We start from the raw sequence: 16261 nt of genomic DNA on the forward strand, positions 1-16261 counted from the left end.
ATCCCTTAACAAAGTATGTTTGGTCACTTAAAAACTAATCAAAACTTAACAACAATTTATCTATTTATACTTAATTTGTTTTTCTCACTTTTTTCCATAGTTGATATAAAATCAATTTCAGGAGTTGTTCTAACTTCATTCACTTTGGTGGTCTCTTATGTGCCAAAATTTTTAAATTGTGACAAGTTAATTTCTATTTATTTGTACAAGTAGTTTTCTGTGGCTTTATTATTTTCAAGAATCTGATTGAATGCCTGGTAAATATGATTGTACCCTTTATATCAGTTTTTTCTTTGTGTAATAGTAGAATATTTTTGAATAAGAATTTTAGTAATTATAAACAATGTGCAGACTTTGTTGTTCTACTCTGATGGGAATAAAAATAAAAATACAACTAACTTTTCCCAAATGTATAATTTATCCTTTCAGTTTATATTCAAAAATCATGGGGCAAAGAAATTTTTAAAATCTCATCTTATTCTTGTATTTAAGGAAGGGAGGAATTTATTCTTACTTTTCAAAAAATATTTTTAGTTGTATATGGACACAATAACTTTACTCATTTGTTTAATTGTGGTGGTTTTGTTTGTTTTGTTTGTTTCGGTTTTGGGGATCAGACCTAGAGCCTCACACATGCTAGGCAAGTGCACTACCACTGAACTCTACTGTAGACATATTCTTTCCTTGTTGATGTCAGGTTGTGGATAGAGCTTGACACAAAATCTACCAGAGAAGAAATGAAGAAGACATAGTACATTACATTGATGAACCCCTGAATGCAACAAGACCACCCTCTATCTTGCCTGCTTTTCTCAGTGGCTTGATTAGACTTCTGGGTACCTGAGGTTCAAGTGCAAATAACCACAAGTTTATTCTTTACTGTTGAAATAATTTCTAAAGAACTTATGCTTATTAATCAAGTTCTGTGTACTATTAGGCATTTAAACCTGAAAAGGCTTAGAAGTTATATGGATTCATCCATCACTGAAGACTAAGCTTTAAAAATCCATGGCAGAGACTGGGGATGTAACTCAGTGGTAGGCTATTGGTGTAGCATACACAATGCCCTAGCTTTGATTCCCAGCATTAAAAGAAAAAAATAAAAGAAAGAAAGGAAGGGATGGAGAGAGGGAAGGAAGGAATAAGTGATGGATGAGCTGGGCATGTGACAGATATCTGCAGTTTTAGCAGCTCAGGAAGCTGAGGCAGGTGCATCATTTGAGGCTAGCCTGGACAAAATAGAAAGGCTTTGTCATAAAAAAAAATCATTGTGAAAGAAAGAACTTAATAAGACATGATTTAATGATGTCTCTAGCTGAGATCAGAGTGTGGGAGGGAATCTTCTCACTAATTAAGGTATTATGTTTTCATAACTTTGCATATGATTTTCTTTATAAATGTTAAGTATTGCAGGGTCTTTGGCTGAATACTACAGGCAGTGCTCAGGCCACAACTACTATTATAATGACTCTGTATGAACTAGTGAATGGGACTTTCCAGGACTGCTTCATTGATACCTGTTTTCTTTTGTTCAGTGTTTGCAGGTATTGGAGTTTTTACATGCCAATCATGTCATTCACTGGGACATAAAAAAATGGCAATGTGCTTTTGGGAATGGAAGGAGAAGTTAAACTTAGTAAATACAAAGTGAAGAAACATATATTATTTATTTTTACTATACTTTCTTCCCTTTATATACATATATATAAACAACCCTCATCTGTTTATATTCTTGAAAATTAATATATGGAAGGGAAAAGAATCTAGTGGTAGATTCAAGATGGCCGCTGCGAACGGGGAACGCTGAAGTGCTGAGCCTGGGGCTCTAAGCAGCGGCTTTAATCGAGATTTCACGCAGCTTGTTAGAGCACCTTTCACCATTAATCGGTAGCAGACCACCTTGCCAAGCAGCAGAAAAAACAAAGAATTTGAAAGAGAGACGTTTTTCTGTGCAGAGCCGCGGGCGCTTTGCGCCCATCTGCTGCCTCTTTCCTCTTTCACTTCGCTCCTGGCAGAGAAGCTGAATACGTAATCAGCATCGGATTGTAAGTACCTGAGACAAGGAAAGCTCAGTACACTCCCTCCTTTTTTTTTTTTTTTGAATATTTTCTATACAGGGAGAGTTAGTGGAGTGGGATTGTTGGCTAGGCTGTGGTTTCGGGGCCGAAAATCCGCTCCGCGGGAGCCGCCATTTGCTTTCTGCATGCTGTGAAATGGCTCTGTCTACATGGTCCAGCTGCCGCACCTAGAGACTGGAACTGGGCTGCGTGCCGAGTCCTATCCTCCGAAGGCGGGACCACCACCTCGCGGTCGCTTGTTCCCTGCTGGCCTTTTGGGCAGAGCCTGTTCTGGGGTCGTTCGGCATTCCCCTGCGAGGGGACCCGTGCTCCGGAGGTGGGGGCTGGAGAGCCGCGGCGGCAGCCGCTTGGACCCCGGGAGCCAGGCACCTAGCCGAGGAGCGACAGAGGTCCCGGCAGCGCTGCTAAGGCCGCGGACAAGCGCAGCGCCCGAGTGCGGCCCAGAGGTGGAGGTGACTGCAGCAGGGTTTCAGTTCTAGAAAACTGGACTGGAAACAGAAGCAGCAGTTTGTATAATCCCAAGATCTTGCTTATGCCAGGAAACTGTAAGGGTAACATGAATATCATTGAGGTGGTCTAACACGGCGACAGGCGCGGAGAGATCAAGTCTCTGACCTCTTCAATGGTGCGGACATAGGGAGCTGTAAATTATCTAAAGCCTGCTTGCTCAGGATCACTAGGCAAAGTTGAGCTGACGTGGAGCTAGGGCGCACAGCCTGGGCCCCTCTGAAAACACACACTGAGCACGAATCAGCTGCATTCAAGCTCTGGTTCGCTTGCTTCTCGTGTCTCAGCACTAACGATCCCACTGAAATAACTAGTCGGCCCACCTGAATTCACAGAGGTAAAAGCCAACTGAGCACCATAGCCGGACCCAGAGAATCAGGAGGGAAGTGGGACCTGCAGCGCAGAACTCCCAGCTGTTGCTTTCACCAGTGCTGACAACAGAGGTCCCTTGCACCAGCTACCAGGGGAGTTGCTACCTGAGGGCAAACGAGTTCTCTGGGGGCCCTCAGTCCCAAGCCATACAAACTTAGGGTCCGAGGGATGCAAACAGAAGGGGTGTGGCCAGACATCCATGAAAACAGAGCTCCCAGGAGCAGCAGACCCAGCGTGTAGCCAGTATTGTGGTAAGCGTCACAGGTGAGCGGGGCCTGGATTGAGGAACCACAAGAGAAGGCCCTAGGCACTCAGGATTGGAGACCCGCACAGTCTGGGAAGAAGAGCTGAGACACAGTGATTGGTTCCCACCTATCAAGAAGAGAAGCCTGGCCCAGTGGGCATATCTCCACCTACTGGAAGAGAAGTTAATCGAACTCTATGACTGCATTTATTATTATTATTATTTTTTTAATGATTATTATTAGTACTTTTTTATTTTACTTTTACTTTTTGTTGTTGATGTAGTTGTTATTCTTTAACTTGCTTATTAATGGTTTCAATTTTTTTTAATTCTTTTTATTCTATTATGGATACTATTATTTTTTAAACTTTAATTTCCATTTTTTATTATCACTATAATTTTTTCTTTGTTTTAAATTTTTATTTTTTATTTTTTCGTTTTTTCTTTCTTTCTTTTCACTTTTTTTCATCTGTCTTTCCAGTTCTTTTCAATTCTCTTACTTCCCCTTTCCTGAATTCTACCTGCTTACTCTCATTCTCTTTAGTGACTTCTTCCCTTCCCTTCTAATATCTCTCCTCCCAAGCATCAAATAAATCTATAAGAGTAAACAGTAACTCAGCAGTCAAACAGAACAAGAAGTAATATGAGCATAAAAAAGCAAGGAAGAAAAGGAGTACAAACAATGAAGGATAGCCTAAATATTCAGGAGGACCTAGAGTCATCAGAAAAATGGCCATATAAAGAACTCAAGGAACACCTTAGACAGATGGAAAAGAACCTTAAAGATCACATTGAAAAGGAATTAAATAAACAGATAAAAGAAGAAGTTAAGCATCTTTATCAGGAGATAGAGATTATTAAAAAAAATCAATCAATAATTCTAGAAATGAAGGAAACGATAAACCAAATTAAAAACTGAATCGAGAGTATCACCAACAGAGTGGAGCAAGTAGAAGCCAGAACGTCAGATAATGAAGACAAAATATATCATCTTGAAAGGAGTCTAGCCAACTCAGATAGGCTGGTAAAAAAACACGAGAAAAACATCCAAGAGATTTGGGATAATATAAAAAAACCAAACTTACGAGTCATTGGGATAGAAGAAGGCACAGAGATTAATACCAAGGGAATGAGTAACCTGCTGAATGAAATAATTACAGAAAACTTTCCAGAAATAAAAAAGGAAACATATACAAATTGTAGATGCATATAGGACACCGAGCACACAAAATCACAGTAGACCAACGCCAAGACACATTGTTATGAAGATATCCAACATACAGAACAAAGAGAAAATATTAAAAGCTACAAGAGAAAAGAGGCAGGTTACATTTAGGGGTAAACCAATAAGGTTAACAACGGATTTTTCATCACAGACGCTGAAAGCGAGAAGATCCTGGAACAATGTATTTCAAACACTGAAAGACAATGGATGCCAACCAAGCTTCAGGTATGACAATGAAATAAAAATCTTTCAGGATAAACAAAAGCTAAAAGAATTTGTAGCCAGAAAACCAGCATTGCAAAGCATCTTGAGCAAAACATTACATGAGGAAGAAATGAAAAACAATAACCAAAACCATCAGTGGGAAGTGCCTCTATAAAGTCAGAGGGCGGGGGGAAGCTAATCTTGGAGAAACAAACTAAAAGAAGATAAATAATCAAATATGGCTGGAAGTACAAACCATACATCAATAGTAACTCTAAACGTTAATGGCTTAAACTCTCCAATAAAGCGACATAGGCTGGTAACATGGATTTAAAAAACAAATCCAACAATATGCTGCCTCCAGGAGACACATCTGATTGGAAAAGACATACACAGGCTGAAGGTGAAAGGTTGGGAAAAAATATACCACGCATAGGGTCCTCGTAAGCAGGCAGGAGTGGCCATCCTCATATCGAATGAAATCGACTTCAAGACTAAATTAATCAAAAGGGATAAGGAAGGTCATTATATACTGTTAAAAGGAACCATTCACCAACAAGACTTAACAATTATCAATATTTATGCACCAAATAATGGTGCTGCGACGTTCATGAAAGAAATTCTCCTCAAGTTCAAGAATCAAATAGACCACAATACAATAATTATGGGTGACTTCAACACACCTCTCTCACCATTGGACAGATCTTCCAAACAAAAGTTGAATAAAGAAACTATAGAACTCAATATCACAATCAACAACCTAGACTTAACTGACATATATAGAATATATCATCCAACATCAAGTGGCTATACTTTTTTCTCAACAGCACATGGATCCTTCTCAAAAATAGACAATATATTAAGCCATAGGGCATCCCTCAGTAAATATACAGGGGTGGAGATAATACCATGCATTTTATCTGATCATAATGCAATGAAACTGGAAATCAATGATAAAAGAAGGAAGGAAAAATCGTACATCACATGGAAAATGAACAATATGTTACTGAATGAGCAATGGGTTACAGAAGACATAAAGGAGGAAATCAAAAAATTCTTAGAGATAAATGAAAATACAGACACAACATATCGGAATCTATGGGACACAATGAAAGCGGTTTTAAGAGGGAAATTCATCGCCTGGAGGTCATACCTCCAAAAAAGGAAAAACCAACAAATAAATGAGCTCACATTCCATCTCAAAGACTTAGAAAAGGAAGAGCAAAACAACAGCAAATGTAGCAGAAGGCAAGAAATAATTAAAATCAGAGAGGAAATCAATGAAATTGAAACAAAAGAAACTATTGAAAAAATTAACAAAACTAAAAGTTGGTTCTTTGAAAAAATAAATAAGATCGACAGACTCCTAGCCATGCTAACGAAGAGAAGAAGAGAGAGAACTCAAATTACTAACATACGGGATGAAAAAGGCAATATTACAACAGACACTACAGAAATACAGAAGACAATTAGAAATTATTTTGAAAACCTATATTCCAAAAAAATAGAGGATAGTGAAGACATCGATAAATTCCTTAAGTCATATGATTTGCCCAGACTGAGTCAGGAGGATACCCACAACTTAAACAGACCAATATCAATAGATGAAATAGAAGAAGCAATCAAAAGACTACCAACCAAGAAAAGCCCAGGACCGGATGGGTATACAGCGGAGTTTTACAAAACCTTTAAAGAAGAATTAATACCAATACTTTTCAAGTTATTTCAGGAAATAGAAAAAGAGGGAGCTCTGCCAAATTCATTCTATGAGGCCAACATCACCCTGATTCCGAAACCAGACAAAGACACCTCAAAGAAAGAAAACTACAGACCAATATCTCTGATGAACCTAGATGCAAAAATCCTCAATAAAATTCTGGCGAATCGGATACAAAGGCACATCAAAAAAATTGTACACCATGATCAAGTAGGATTCATCCCTGGGATGCAAGGATGGTTCAATATACGGAAATCAATAAATGTTATTCACCACATCAATCGACTTAAAGATAAGAACCATATGATCATCTCAATAGATGCAGAAAAAGCATTCAACAAAGTACAGCATCCCTTTATGTTCAAAACACTAGAAAAACTAGGGATAACAGGAACTTACCTCGACATTGTAAAAGCTATTTATGCCAAGCCTCAGGCTAGCATCATTCTCAATGGAGAAAAATTGAAGGCATTCCCCCTAAAATCTGGAACAAGACAGGGATGCCCTCTATCACCACTTCTATTCAATATAGTTCTCGAAACACTGGCCAGAGCAATTAGACAGATGAAAGAAATTAAAGGCATAAAAATAGGAAAAGAAGAACTTAAATTATCACTATTTGCAGATGACATGATTCTATACCTAGAAGAACCAAAAGGGTCTACAAAAAAACTATTAGAATTAATAAATGAATTCAGCAAAGTGGCAGGATATAAAATCAACACACATAAATCAAAGGCATTTCTGTATATCAGCGACAAAACTTCTGAAATGGAAATGAGGAAAAACACTCCATTCACAATATCCTCAAAAAAAAAATAAAATACTTGGGAATCAACCTAACAAAAGAGGTGAAAGATCTGTACAATGAAAACTACAAAACCCTAAAGAGAGAAGTAGAAGAAGATCATAGAAGATGGAAAAATATACCCTGTTCATGGATAGGCAGAACTAACATCATCAAAATGGCGATATTACCAAAAGTTCTCTATAGGTTTAATGCAATCCCAATCAAAATCCCAACCGCATTTCTTGTAGAAATAGATAAAGCAATCATGAAATTCATATGGAAAAATAAAAGACCAAGAATAGCAAAAGCAATTCTAAGCAGGAAGCGTGAATCAGGCGGTATAGCGATACCAGATCTCAAACTATATTACAGAGCAATAGTAACAAAAACAGCATGGTACTGGTACCAAAACAGGCGGGTGGACCAATGGTACAGAATAGAGGACACAGAGACTAATCCACAAAGCTACAACTATCTTATATTTGATAAAGGAGCTAAAAGCATGCAATGGAGGAAGGATAGCATCTTCAACAAATGGTGCTGGGAAAACTGGAAATCCATTTGCAACAAAATGAATCTGAATCCCCTCCTTTCGCCATGCATAAAAGTTAACTCAAAGTGGATTAAGGAGCTAGATATCAAATCAGAGACTCTGTGTCTGATAGAAGATAAAGTTGGCTCCGATCTACATATTGTGGGGTCGGGTTCCAAATTCCTTAACAGGACACCCATAGCACAAGAGTTAATAACAAGTATCAATAAATGGGACTTACTTAAACTGAAAAGTTTTTTCTCAGCAAGAGAAACAATAAGAGAGGTAAATAGGGAGCCTACATCATGGGAACAAATTTTTACTCCTCACACCTCAGATAGAGCCCTAATATCCAGAGTATACAAAGAATTCAAAAAAGTAAACAATAAAAAAACAAATAACCCAATCAACAAATGGGCCAAGGACCTGAAAAGACACTTCTCAGAGGAGGACATACAATCAATCAACAAGTTCATGAAAAAATGCTCACTATCTCTAGCAGTCAGAGAAATGCAAATCAAAACCACCCTAAGATACCATCTCACTCCAGTAAGATTGGCAGCCATTAGGAAGTCAAACAACAACAAGTGCTGGCGAGGATGTGGGGAAAAGGGTACTCTTGTACATTGCTGGTGGGACTGCAAACTAGTGCGGCCAATTTGGAAAGCACTATGGAGATTCCTGGGAAAGTTGGGAATGGATCCACCATTTGACCCAGCTATTGCCCTTCTCGGACTATTCCCTGAAGACCTGAAAAGAGCTTACTACAGGGATACTGCCACATCGATGTTCATAGCAGCACAATTCACAATTGCTAGACTGTGGAACCAACCCAGATGCCCTTCAATAGATGAATGGATAAAAAAAAAAATGTGGCATTTATACACCATGGAATATTATGCAGCACTAAAGAATGACAAAATCATGGATTTTGCAGGGAAATGGATGGCACTAGAGCAGATTATGCTTAGTGAAGCTAGCCAATCCCTAAAAAACAAATACCAAATGTCTTCTTTGATATAATGAGAACAACCAAGAACAGAACAGGGAGGAAGAGCAGGAAGAAAAGATCAACATTAAACAGATACACTAGGTGGGAGGGAAAGGGAGAGAAAAGGGAAATTGCATGGTAATGGAGGGAGACCCTCATTGTTATATAAAATCATGCATAAGAGGTTGCGAGGGGAATGGGCAAATAAACAAGGAGAGAAATGAAATACAGTAGATGGGGTAGAGAGAGAAGATGGGAGGGGAGGGGAGGGAGGATAGTAGAAGATAGGAAAGGTAGGAGAATACAACAGTTACTAATAGGGCATTATGTAAAAATGTGGATGTGTAACAGATGTGATTCTGCAATCTGTATTTGGGGTAAAAATGGGAGTTCATAACCAACTTGAATCTAATGTATGAAACATATGTCAAGAGCTTTGTAATGTTTTGAACAACCAATAAAAAAAAGAATCTAGTGGTAAAGATTATGAACTGAGAACTGGGCAGGGTTTAAACAGCAGACCTGCTACTACATGCTGAATATTTTGGACAAGTTAATTTCTTTGTGCCTCTTTTCTCATTTATTCACTGAGGAAGATAATAGTACCAATCTCAGGATTTTTTTGGAGGTTAAAAATGTAAAGGACTAAGAAAAGCAGTGCCTGGAACTGTCCTAGTGTTGATGCTCTCTTAAATAGATCAAGTTGAATTTGTTTCTGCCATCCGTTACACTGGTTTTGCTCATTGTACTCTTCAGCATTCTCTGAGTTTTGTACAGTATAGCCTAACCAGGAGAGGGCTAGATGACCTGACCTCAGGGATGACCAGGAAAATATCCTCTTCTCTAACATTCTTCTGTATGAGACACAATAGGGTCACAAAAAACATCCTGAACTTTTATGTGTCCATAATCTCTGAATTCCTGCCATGCCCTCTGGAGAACTCAAGCAGAACTATTAAACTACATCCTGTAAAGGTTATTTAATCAATCAGGGTCATCAAAATATAAGATTCTATCTTTAAATGATCTTAGTGGGCAAATTATAAATAGATGATCACATACATTTTTGGTGGAGACATATGAAAATGGAATTAGACTTTTTTTTGGTTAATGTTTTGTGGTGACTCTTCCACTTACTATATGAATGATCTTAGGTGAATTTGTTAATTCACCTATATAAAATATGTATGCCCTGGTTACCCTATTTGTAAATGAGAATAATCTTAATAGTAAGCATACCTGGGCCTGGGCTTAGCTGAGCATGCCTGTATTCCCAATGGTTTAGGAGGCTGAGGAAGGAAAATCTCAAGGGCAAAGCCAGGGTCAGCAACATAGCCAGGCCCTAAGCAACATAGCAAGACCCTGTCTCTAAATAGAATATTTAGGGTCTGGGGATGTGGCTCAAGCGGTAGTGCGCTGGCCTGGCATGCGTGCGGCCCGGTTCGATCCTCAGCATCACATACAAACAAAGATGTTGTGTCTGCTGAAAACTAAAAAAAAAAATAAAAGTTAAATCTCTTCTCTCTCTCTCTCTCTCTCTAAAAAAAAAATTAAATAGAATATTTAAAAACCTGGAAATGTTGCTCAGTGGTGAAGCACCAAGGTAAATTACCCAGAACCAAGTTTTTAAAAATTACTTATCTCATAGGGTTACCATGAGGATTATTTAGTTTTACAAGGTACTTGCAACAGTACCTGGCTTTTGTAAACACTCATTTTAATTATAAATATTATTTTACCTAACAGTTGCTCTTCTCAGTATTCACTTAAATAGAATTACTAAATATCACAATTACTAAAAGGATATTCCCTGCAACATGGTAAAGAAAAACTAAACTATCTTAAATGTCAAAGAGTAAAGGACTGGTAATTTGGTATGTTTATACACTGTAATACATTGTAGTTTTTAAAATGATGCAAATACATGTACTAATATGAAGGATCTCTTAAATAAACAGTTTATAAAATCTCCCAGTTAGTAAAACAAACCAAGTAGTTCATAGCTATTATTCATTCTTCTGTAAATACAAAACAGCCTGAAGCTTACAGACCTGATACCAGTAGTTACATAAGTAGTTGAGTGGCTTTTAACAGTAGAAGGGAAGAAAAGATTGTAAATTCTCATCCTAACCTTTTCAAAAAATTACTATCAAGTACTAAAGTAGGTTTTCTGTTCTTCAGTTATAGTGGAGACGAGTGGGGTAGATTAATGCTAGTGAGTACTTTGTCAGTACAATTGCACTCAACTGTGTTCTTTTTCTAAGCTTTCTGCTAAGTTGTATGCTTAGGGATTTTAGCTTATCTTTATTTTATTCTAAAGTAATTTCAGTGTCTTGACCTTTGCCGGAGATTCACTACATTTAGGATTGGTGTCCAACTTCAGTGATTTCCCCGCCCCCCTCCCCTGCCCATTTTGGACCTCTTTCAGTTTTACTAACATTTTTAGAATAAAATGTATTATTAAGAATAAAAACCCTCCTACTAATTCACACTCTGTTGTAGGAAGAAAAAGCAAAAAATGGCAATATATAACATCATCAAAATATTTTAATCCCAGTCTGGATTACTTTATTATTAAATTCTCTTTTTTAAAAACTAAAAGAGCCTGAACAGTCAGAATGTAATTATGGCATAACCATCCCTAGAAGCTATTAACTCTAGATGTTTTGTTTTTGTTTCTTAGCCGACTTTAGCTTTTGTGCTCAGATCACCCCTGAGCAGAATAAATGCACTACCACGGTTGGAACACCTTACTGAATGGCACCAGAAATGGCTACTCGGAAAGCTTATGGCCCTAAAGTTGACATTTGGTCCCTAGGTATCATGGCTATTGAAATGCTCAAAGGAGAGCCTCCATACCTGAAGGAAGATCCCACAAGGGTAAGACCAGTTTAACACCAGCTTGACTGTAAGAAAAATACTACTCCTTATAGCATAGTTCAAACTTCCTTGTGTTGTTCATTGGCCAAGAATTTACAATCAAAACTTTATAAAACCTAATGTCTGCCCTTATTTTGTATCTACAAATTATACTGCTTCTGAGTTAGAGAGGTGAAAGTGTTAGCTGAAGAGTGTAGATTTTTATCAGTCAGTTGTATGGTTTCTTATTTGGGGTATAAGTAAGAATATACTCAGCTTTCTACATAGTTGAAGTACCCTATTTAGATGCCTTTTTTCTACACAGAATTAGGGTACTTTTCTTATACATTTAAGTACCCTGGATATAGAAATCAGGTTATATCCACTTTGAACATTAGCCTCTGAACCCCAAGGTCCAGAAAAGAGGAAAGCAAGATCACACCTCTGAGAAAGGTGCATCACTGATAGTCTGTTTGAAAATGGACTTGAACACTTAAAACAAGTAAATATTCTTGCAGTTGAGGTGAAGAATTTCAACCATCCTCTCATCTCCTTTTAACTTACCACATGTTGGACAGCATCATCAGTAATTAAGGAAATAGATGTAATGTTGGCAAAAACTTGATGAATGGGGATGTTTGCTTTCTGTCAAAATGAACAGGGACCAGATCAGGCCTCCTTTCCTGATACAACCCCCCAAAACTAGATTATATGAAACAGTAGTTTCAAGACACTGCAACAAACAATGAATGAAGGACAGTGATGTCTAAAAGTGAGTAACAACTAAAGTGAACGCCATGACTGGCCCAGTTGCCAGGCCATTTACAGAGAGGGATGACCCTGATGGGACATTACTGGGAAAGCTGTGAAAGGAGGAAAGATGAAGACTCTCAAGATCTGTGCAGGTTGCCCCCTTAAGCTTTCAACAGAGATTGGTGTGAAGAGCCAATGTTAAGGACTAAGATAAGATTGGAAAGAACCGGGCTGAGGCATAGTTCAGTGGTAGAGTGCTTGCTTACCATGTGCAAGGCCCTCAGTTCAACCTCCATTGCTAGGAACAAACACTGGGGCTGGGTGTGATGGTGCACACACATAGTCCCAGCCAGTTGGAAGGCTGAGGACCACTTGAGCTCAAGTCTGGGAAACATAGTGAGATCCCCAGCTCAGAAAAAAATAGTCTAGAAAGAGCAGTGCCTGCTGCATTTGTAAGCTTGGGAGTAGTGCCTGTTTCTCTCAACCACCATGGAAAACCTTATTGCTGAGTATAAGACTCATAAGAGTCTTGTCTCAATGATGGGAAATAATTACCATTAAGTTGAATGCTATTTCAGTTCCACCTAACAAATCTTACAAATGAGACCCAAATAGCTTAAAACTGCATCCCAGAACAAAGCTCAAGAATATTTATAGGGCCACAACCATGGTTATACTCAGACCTCAGAAGAGGCTTGTAATCAGCATCCTCTGCTGTGAATTTTTGGTTGGACCCAGTGAGACCATTCAAGTCCCAAATGTCATCAACTATCAGCAGATCCAGAAGGTGATCAAAGCTGGGATGTTCACCCACAAGCTTGAGACTGTCCATTACCAGGCTCAATCTGGAAAAACACCATGGCCGGCAGGAAGGGGAGTCATATGGGCATATGTTAGAAAGGGTAATCTGGATGAGAAGGGTGAGAATGGGGCACCAGCTGCTCAGAAGATATCACGAATCTGAGATGGTTGCCACTTGTACCAGAGCCTGTACATGAAGATAAAGAAACCTGGCCAAAACCAAAGCAGATTCTCATGAAACATATGCACAAGCTGAAGGCAGACAAGACCAGTGAGAATGTTGACTGACCTGGCTGAGGCCCACGGGTCTGAAACCTGGGAAGACCACAAGCTTTGTGAGGAGTACTTCCAGGCCAAGAAAAATTGTTCTAGGATGAAGAGACCCAGAAATAAAGCTCTACCTCCTGTGTGGCCTCCACAGTTACACAGATCAGTCATTCAAATAAAAGCAGCCTGACCTACCTAGAAAAAAGTAAGAGAATATTGATAGGAATCCAGATGTGGCCAGAATCCAAAAAGTACCCAGGCATCCAATAAAAGTTTTAATAGACAAAGGGGAGCAAAATGTTGTCCATCATGAGCAGAAAAATAATCAGCTGAAACAAACCTAGAATAACACAAAGAAAACAATTAGCACAGAATTAGTCATTAAGATAATTTTTATAATTGTGTTCCAGGTATTAAAAAGTCAGACATATTTTTAAAAGACACAAATTAAACTTAGTCATGTGTTGTGGTTTGGATATAAAGTGTTCCTGAAAAGCTCCTATGTTAATGCAAGAATATTTGTAAGTGAAATGATTGGGTTACAGCTGTCACAATCCTATCAGGCTATCCTAGTTTGAATGGACGAGGTGGAAACTGTAGGAACGTGGCTGGAGGAGATGGGTCACTGGAGGCTGCCCTCAAAGCATTTGTTTTCCCTGTGCCCTTTTTCCCTTTCCCCCTCTCTGGGCTTTCTGGCCACCTTAAGCAGAGCAGCACTCCTCCATCATGCCCTTCCACCATGATGTTCTGCTTCACCTTGAGCCCAGAGCAATGCCATCAGTGCACCATGGACTAAACCTCTAGGACAGGGAGCCCAAATATCTATTCCTCTAAAGTTTTCTTGTCAGGTATTTTGGTCACAGTGACACAAAACTGACTATCACATTATGGAAACTATAACATCTGAGGTTGGGTTAATGGTGGATTATCATAGAAATAGAGACTAGCCACAGTGAAACATAAAGATAAACATGGGAAAAACTAATGAAACAGAATCAGGAATTATAACTTAAAATTTAAATTAAGTATCTATGAGTCCATGCTGATATAAATGAAGAATTCTAAAAGTTTATGTGGCTGTTCCACCCTGCAGGAAGTAGAGCATTACTCAAGTATGAACCACACCTAGTGACTTCCAGAGAACACAGTATGGGAAGGGAAGAGGGACTTCACAGTGCGAGAAGTTAGCAAGCCCTTGGCCAGGTGATTAGGTCAACATCAGCAATCATAAATCATGTTGCTAATAGGTACCTTTAATATGATGCAATGAAAACAGTACTGTTGCCAGGCATCACAGCCCAGCTATTTGGCAAGAGGGTCACAGGTTGGAGGCCAGCCTCAGCAACTTAGTAAAACCCTATCTCAAAACTGAAAATAAAAAGGGCTGGGGCTAAAACTCAGTGATAGAAGACTTCTAGGTTCAATCCCCCGTACTTCAAAAGAAAAAAAGAAAGAACTGTGATCTTTTCTCAAAAACCCATTTAATATAACTTTGAAAAAAAATGTCAGACACATTTCATTAAAGGGTATCCTACAAAGTATGATATAGTACCTGGCCAGTACTCCTCAAAACTATCTAGAGTCATCAAAAACAAGGAAAGTCTGAGAAATTGTCACAGCCAAGATTTCTTAAGTCAATGTTTGGAAATGGATATTGTGAAAAGAGGTTCAGCCAAGGAATTGATGCAGGTAAATTTGGAAATGATGCCATTTTTGGAAAATGTTGACTCTTTTTAAATAACCAAGAGAAAGTTTTCATATTGTAATAACATTTCACTATTCATTGATCACTACCAGTAAGGCAGCTGCTATATTTTAGAGTTTCATCTGCCATAAATAAAAGTTTAAGGTCATTATGTTTTGGTATATTATCAAATATTGTATCTATTCAATGCTGGCATGAGTGGATTTATGGGCTGTTTAACTATAGATTTTTAGAAAGTAGAAAAACTAAACAATTCTGTTTTCAACTATGAAAGTTATGTACTGATTATGAGGGGTTTGGGCAGGTATTAAAGTATATGTTGTTTAAGTAAACTATATTTATAAGTAGTCTTCAGAGCTTAGTTGAAAGAAAATGTTTTGTTTCTAAATTATGCACTTCTCTGCTCCCTCTTTTTGGTAGCACCCATTTCTGAAACTGGCAAAGCCATTATCTAGCTTGACACCACATATCCTGGCAGCTAAGGAAGTCCTGAAGGGAAGCCATTAACATTGTTGATGTGGCTTCATATTCTTCTTCCATTTTCTAAAAAGAAAACATTTTTAAATTTAATAAAGTATTTATTGTTGCAAAAAAATGTGTAACATAAAATTTGTCATTTTATCCATGTAAATGGACAACTCAGTGACATTAATTACACTCACAATATTGTACAACACAGTAGAATGCACTTTGACACATCAGACATAAATACAGTATAACTTCTTATTTTTCTGGTTGTATATGATATAGAATCATTTAGTTATACATGCGCAGAGGGTCATGATGTCCAATTCATTCTACTATTCTTCCTAACCCCATTCCCTCTCTATTCCCATCACTTCCCTCTGCCTAATTTAAAGCAACTTTATTCTTCCATAGTAACCTCCCTCCACCCCCAATTGTGAATTAGTGTCCACATATCAGAGAAAACATTCAACCTTTGGTTTTGGGGGATTGGCTTATTTTATTTAGCATGATATGCTCTAGATCCATCTATTTACTGGCAAATGCCATCATTTCATTCTTATTTAAGGCTGAGTAATATCCCATCATACTGTATATAGATCACATTTTCTTTATCCATTCAACTGTTGAAAGACACCTATGCTGGTTCCATATTTAAACTATTGCAAGTTGAGCTGCTATAAACATTGATGTGGCTCCATCATGGTAGTATGCTGATTTTAAGTCCTTTGGGAACAGACCAAGGAGTGGA

General features: G+C 38.2%; 1 pseudogene; it reads left to right on the top strand.

Annotated features, from left to right (window-relative positions):
• Positions 1–15552, top strand: part of LOC144253422 (serine/threonine-protein kinase PAK 2-like) — a 32873-nt pseudogene extending 17321 nt beyond the window's left edge.
• The last annotated feature ends 709 nt before the right edge of the window (positions 15553–16261 follow it).

Source organism: Urocitellus parryii, chromosome 2 (assembly GCF_045843805.1).
Source record: "Urocitellus parryii isolate mUroPar1 chromosome 2, mUroPar1.hap1, whole genome shotgun sequence".
Lineage (NCBI taxonomy): Eukaryota > Metazoa > Chordata > Mammalia > Rodentia > Sciuridae > Urocitellus > Urocitellus parryii.